Here is a 7496-nt window from a genome sequence, read left to right as displayed (position 1 = left end):
GGCCCAAATGCAACACGCCTGCCCAGAAAAGCTTCACTCCTACACTTTTCCTCCCTCGCGGATAAAACCAATTGTAATACCTTCCTTCCCATCAGCAGATGAATTATTTTTAGCCAGTTACTGTCACAGGCTGCTAAAGCACTTACAGTAGTTATGTCACCAGGTGTGTCTCTGCTGCAGTAGGATAATTTTACACCCTGGTGAGTTGGCAAGTCTGAACATATGGGAAACTGACATTTGGGGAAGATGTTAGCTAAACAGTTTGTATATTTGATTAATCTCTTTTGGTTTGCTTCCATACTTTTCAACTCCCTCCAGCTCTTCCTCTGTATTTTCCTAATTCATCCACCGTGCCAGCTCTGCTGACACAGCCTCCTTTGGGCTGACATTCTGCCCTACAACCATTCTTTACCTGACTGATTGACTCAATCTGTAATGATTTCGCTGTGCCCAGCCCTAAGGCTCCCCACTCTACACCTGCCCAACAACATCCTTGCTGTATGGCTATGAGTGCTTCTGTGTTGAAATGCTTCCCTGCATTCCAATTTAACTTCTTCTTCTTTAACTTCTGATGCCCCCATCAGTAGAACAAAAAATACACTGTTCTTAATTTACTGACAAAAATAACTTGATTGAGGTTATGTTATGTTTTTTAGTGAAATATCTCCAAAACTATATGACAAATTGCCATGAAATGTGATACCGGTATTCATGTTGTACCAAACCATGTATCCTAATGACTTTGTGATTTTTCTTCCAGCACCATCATGAGGTCAAAATTTGAGTTTTTCCAGTACTTTGGTTTATGGAGATTCCCATCAGCTTCAGTTGCATGTTATGTTTTTTCTGATGATTGCCAGATTTAACAGTCATTAGCATGCAAATACACCAAAGTTAGATGGTGAACATCGTAAACATTATTCCTGCGAAGCATCAGCTTGTTAACATTGTCATTGTGAGCATGTTAGCACTGGTGATGTAAGCATTCAACAGAAACTCATGGGTGCAGACTCTAAGTCTTGTTAACATAACCACAAAAGCTATTTTAAGTCATTGGAACAAATGATCAAATCTGTTCCCATTAAAATCCCACTCAGATTTTAATGAAGCAATGTCAATGCAAGTGCAACACATGACAAAATGCAGACATTGTCCTTCCACATTCATTAATGTCAAATACAAAACAATGGCATGTGACATAAACATGCTATTTACCGTATTTTGCAGGTTTATTTCAGTAACTGCTTGGCATGTGCTGCAGACAATACAGTATGTAGCATTACAGTGGAGCACAATAATGGTTATGTTCATGCTACTGGAATTAGAGATGAAATGAAACATTAGGAACCAGGTGAAATGATGAAAAGGGTCGTACTGTATTTTCATTTGGCGATAATCAGCTAAAGAGTTGCGTGAGAGCAGACTGCAGACATTTTATCATACGTCGTGTCTGTGGCTGCTCTGTCAAATTGTCTTTTACAATAGTTTCCAACACGTGAAAGATAGAAACTGCTGACATCCTAAAAGGAAGCGGTTGCAAATGAAGACCAGATATGCTGCATCCAATATAAGAAGCAGGACTTGTGGAAGGAATTCGATAGGAAGGAACCGATCGTACACCTTATTCATAGCTCTTTCTGATTGCAACACGTGAAGGTCAATGAAACAGTGGCTGGGATATAACCCTTGGCCTCCCAAATGCTTTTATTCTGATGCAGCCAAAGAGAGGTCACACTCTTTAACATGACTGCATTTTTCCACCATGTAAACTCAGTAAGACAGCTGAAGGAGGCGTTAAGCAGCCATAGTTGTGCAAGACGTTTTCTTCAGAATTTTTCCCCACTAGAGAGCTGGAGGACGTTGTCGGAAAACCCCCTCATTGGCAGGGTCCAGCCTGGATGACTTTCCCCTCCACTGACTTTCCCCAAACTGAGTGTCTCTACACCTCTGCTCGAGCCACATGGAATTCATTTACACCATCAGACAGTGAAATTCCAACTGTGGACTGTGACCAAACACATGTAGTCATGATGAAGAGAAGCAGCTTTCATCCAGGAATAAAATATGCAACATTACACGTGCTGTGCTATGATGCTTAGAGCTGGAAAGCATGCAGAGTAGCAGAATTAACAGGTGCACGACTGGTGTTGCAGGTTAGTAAACTCCAATGATTTCTGATGTTAATGGGCAGCACAGACACTTTGTACCTCCAGCTTTTGGGTATGGTGATTGAATGGAAGAGCTGGAACACTGCTATGCATGAATAGTAACCAAAATGAATACCCTCAAGCTGCAAATGTAACTACCACATGACACTGATTCTCGGTTGAGCCTGTTGTTTGTTGCACTGCTTCGCAAACTTGATGAAATTTATGTGAGGCTTCGGTTAATAGCAGTTTTGTTCCAGCTGGATTTGCTGTTTGGAAGCTGTTGAACAAGACTTCTCACATTTCACCAGAAAGCATTTCACTTGCTCAGGGTGGGCGATGCTGAGTGATCACACAGATTTTAACTACAGTATCAGACCACGGACGTTATATTTCCCTTCAAATTTGACATTTTTCATTTCGCAAACACCATAATACAATTCAAATCAATGAAAAGATAAGACAATATATTTTTCTATATGCCCGTAGTGCATGTAGTGCAACTGCAAGCTTTAACTCAACTTGAACTGTTGCAGTTATAGGTATCTGCTGTAAATTTGGCAAAAGGAAGTGGTTCCATTCCAGAAACAACAACTGCTGTTCAGTGTGAACAGTTGCCAAGATCAGGGGGATTTATAGCTGCCAAATTCTTCAAGCAACGAGGGACAGCCAAGCCCTATCAGTTGTTCTCGGTATAAATCTGTTCAACTAATCCAAACAGTTAAATAATGCCTTGTAAAACGGTAACTCGTACGAGTCATGCTTCAACCAACATGCCCATTTTCAGACAGTTTCTATTCTAGTCACAAATACTAGTGTTCTTCACATACATGCAATTCTCACATCTGTAAAAGCTGTACAAGTCCAATACATGCAATGCTGCGTTGCACTATGCAGTGAGCTGCTCAGATTCAAGAAATATGAAAGAAATATTCTCGTTTTTACGAGAAGTGACAATAGCCAGGAAAAATCCTGAGATGATTCCATTCATTCTTTGCATGACAGCAGCGCAAACAAGGGACTGATAACTGAGCCTAATGTCTTCAATATGTAACTGCAGCAGCAAAGACTCTGGGACACTGAAGGAAACGCTGTCACAGTGCGAGACTATTACTAATCTGAACAGTGTTACCACATCAACACACCACACACTGAAAAATAAATGAAATACACTAAAAACAGCACAACAGGTTCACTTTAATGATCAAAAACAGCTTCCATAGATTCTGACACTCTAAATTTAGCTGACTACTGAGAAAATAAATATGACAGTTGCATCTTCGTACATGAAAACACACCCATAACATGAAAATGCTAAACTGACTTCCTAACATTCACAAATACAATAAGCTGCCTCATAATAAGTGACACAAACTGAACAAAAAGTTACCTGTAAGCATCCAAGCCCTTCCTGTTTGTGTGTGTGAATTCCTGTTAATCCTCTCATTGAGAGCCAGTGATCAATACTGTTCACAGCCCGGGGTTTACAGACACTGAAATTCAGAAGAAGCGCACATGTTTCTCTGCTGAATGAAAGCCTGCCCTTTCCAGCAGCTCCCTCTGTCTCCTCTGTTTCTGTCCCTCTTCCTCTCCACCCCCCTCACTCTGGACTTTTACTGGCCTGGAGCCATCTTCAATTACCATGGGTGGAAAGAGAAGCAGATAAGGAGAGCATGAAATAGTGAAGCAGACATCCCATCTCTGTCAGTCCAAAAGGAAAATAATAGTAATGAGCACAACCTCCTTCCAAGCGTTGAGGGTTTGGATTGTGTGTGGGTTGCTAGGGGCATAACCAGAGAACATGGAGTTTTCTGGATGCAGGACAAGCACCCGATCAGCCACCAGGTTTAAGTATACTGAGACACATTTACTGTATTCAGCGGTTCGTTACGCTTTTCCTTTTTGAATTCCACTCCATCACCCAAATGGACAGCAGATTATGTTCTACAAGTCAGCAGTGAACAAGGTGTGAAAAGCTGCTGCTGTGTGTTTTCCCAGGACAAACAGCTGGGACTCGTTAGAAATGCAGAACTGAATCTGCTATCTGCAGTTTGATCCACTCTAACAAGTTTTATCATGTTTGTACTCAGAGGCAGCCTGCTCTGCATCAAGCAAGCACAGCTCAGTGTTAGCAGGCTCTCTTGACAGCTCCATGAAGCCTGATACTGTACTGAACCCTGTGCTGTACACCACTGTTTTACTCAGCTTAAATTTACAGTGCAGCACAGAAGAAGACGTAAGATTAATGCTCACATTTGAAACTCACATCTGCATTTAATCAAAACAGTAAGCTTGAATCCTTATTTGCAGCCACATGCTTGGACAAAACAATCCAGTCAATAAATGTTTGAATTAGTGTTTTTTTTTATGTGAAATGTACTTTAAGTACTGTACTTAAATTTGATTTTGAGGTACTTGTACTTCTTTTAGTATCCAGCCACTATATACCCGCACTCTGCTACATTTCAGAGGAAAATACTGAACTTTTTACTACATTTATCTGACAGCTATAGTAGGACTACTCATAACACATTTGATTATCGTATAAACTCATGCATTAGATTATATCAAATTCTTATCAGCTACAGCATTAACATACTCCTTACATACAATAATCTGATACTATTGAATAACAACAGTATAGCACATCTTCATTAGATGTACTTTCACTTTTGATACTTTAAGTAGATTTAGTTGCCACCACTATGCTTTTATTTTTAAACTTACTGCTACGTTCATGCCCGTCCACCATTGCTTGTGTTTCCACCTCATGCACAGGGTAAATAAAATAATCAAAGAGTGCTGAGGTGAAGTATAAATGTCATGTGACAGGTAAAGATGTCATCAGACATCATGCTGACACTGACCAGCAGTGGTGTGAGATGACGGCCTGGTCGACCCTGAGCCTCAGCACACTCTGGTGGATTACAAAGGCAAATACTGAGCTGGTGTTTGGAGGCTGGGAGTGGCCAACCTGCTGGTGAGGGTAGACTTTCCAATGCTGAGTAATCTTCTGTGTCTATAAACTGGTCTCTGGTTTGTAACCAAGAGGAGGTGCACATGAAGGAAACCCTGGGGCAGAAAAATCTGTGCTTATTGTGTTTTTCCAACAAGAAGCCGCTGTAGTTGTCTTCAGAGACCCTTTGATTAAAAAGACTGTGGGAGAGAAGACCAGGACAGCAGGACTGTGGACATATCTGGAAATGTGGCATAGATTCGATTTAGAGCTCAGAGTTGATCAGGATTACATAATGAATAGAAGAGGACACATTGCATTAATTACCATATTTAATTTCACCAAGGACATATGATATAATTAAAATAAATTAGCTCAGTACAGTCAGGTAACTGTTCTGTGAGTTGGTAAAGTTTGAAACTCGCTAATTAGACAAAATTGAGCAGCTAATTACATTACTTTGAGGGAACATGTGAAATAATTGGTTTACATAAATTGTGCACTTGGCACTAAGTCATGGCACAGCTTAAGCAAAACAAGACAGCTGTAATCATCTCATGCAATTAAATCCTAACAAGAACTCTAATTAATGTGCAACCAACATTATCTCAACTGCAGTTGTGGCTTCGGTCTGTCTTTCTGGATCTGGCAATTCCGACCTTAGATCCCTCACTACAGGGTCTACGCGCTGTGTGTGTCCAGTTTAAAAATGATTTATCCTTCTCAGACTTTTCTTTTTTTCTAACCAGGGAGTCATTATGCAACCCCTGATGGGATTCTCGACTTCAATGTTGGGAACCAGTAGCAAGGACATCATATTGGCTTGTGTATCCCACATGCTCTTTTCATGTGAATGGTGGATAAAAGATGCACTCCCCTGGCATGCAAAGCATTTAAATGCATGTAAAAAGTGTACATTTAGTCAGAGCAGACACAGTGACCCATGTTCAGAGGTGATAAAGAGATTTAAATGTTTGCCGGAAATCCACCCGACTGACAGCTACAAGTTTTATAACTTCTTTTGGATGACAAATTTGCCTTCAGGCAGTCATAATGGAAAAAGACACATCAAAGACGCTCTTCTTTTTGGCTGTTCATAACTGCAAGTTAATAACTGCTCCCATGATATGGCCCCACAGCCTCAAACAAAAGGAATAAAAGCCTTTTAACAGATTCTCGCATTGCCCTTTTCTTTTTCCCACTTGCTCATCAGACAAACTCTTCCACAGAATCTTCAACATTTAGAGCAGCCAGACTCTGTAAGATGAGTGAAGTCGGTTTGAAGTCTGTTAATAAACTAAATGAATCAAATGCTTGAAACAAATCTGAGTTGGTTTGCACATGAGAAAATTGTACATACAAATAATGAGGAAGAAAATGAACCACAAAAAGTTTATGTCATCCAGCCACCCAGCAGCAACTCCTTCTGCCAGTGTGTTAAAACATGAATGTGGTAAAGAGTTGTCAGGACACTTAATTAAATCTGGAGTTGGACCAAACAGCATTTCTGCTGACTATCACTTCTGCAAAACAAAATAACACATTTGGCTTATTACTTACATCAACTAACATTTACAGTGTCTGGCAGTAGCTCTGAAACATTTCACATGAATGCCCGAGGACAACATAAAACCTCCCTCTCTGTCTAATAACCTCTGATTCTGTGCCATCACTTTGAAGCTCAACTCTACCAGGTCGGTTTAATCAGCTCACATGCATTAAGCCGTATTTAGCGTGATCATGATGGTTTGCCACAGAGATAAATAGTGAGCATGTCTGAAGCAAGTGGTGGAGCCCAGATAGAAAATTCGGAGGATAATCGTGGATTAGTAATAGTTTCCATGACAGAGGTGGCCACAGCATCCAGAGCAGCATGGCACACATGATGCTGCAGTCGCAGAGGGGGTGGAGGGTGACGGGTTGCAGTCGACGAGCCAGGAAAGACACTGAGACGAGCCACACGCAGAGCCCTCTGTGAGTTTCTCCCTTCAGAAGTGTTCCTCCATTAATTTGAGCCTCGGAAAACAATCATTATCTTTCTCAAATCATTAAGTCCTTTCTGGGCTGCAGGACTGTTGGAGCCTTTCCCAGCATACTCGACATGATCACAAAGCAGGGAAATGCCCCGGCCAGGGCGTCGGCCCCTTGCAATGCAGATAGACAGAAACGCCACCTCATACCCTCAAATAATTAAGAGTCTCCAGTGCACTGGGTCACCATGTGGGAAACATTGCTGTTTGTGTCACAGTTTGTTCTAATTACTGCAACAGCTGCTAAATGACAGTGAGCACAGGTTGGTCACTAACGTTTCTGTTGGCAGCTGTACTCCTGCATCTGTCTCTGTTGTCCAGTGAAACATAATTAAGTTTCGCAAGCACTTAAGTTGTAAGCAG

The sequence above is a fragment of the Chaetodon trifascialis genome, chromosome 13 (assembly GCF_039877785.1).
Source record: "Chaetodon trifascialis isolate fChaTrf1 chromosome 13, fChaTrf1.hap1, whole genome shotgun sequence".
NCBI classification, from domain to species: Eukaryota; Metazoa; Chordata; class Actinopteri; order Chaetodontiformes; family Chaetodontidae; genus Chaetodon; species Chaetodon trifascialis.
The sequence above is the reverse complement of the archived record's forward strand: the minus strand, read 5'-3'. Positions refer to the sequence as shown.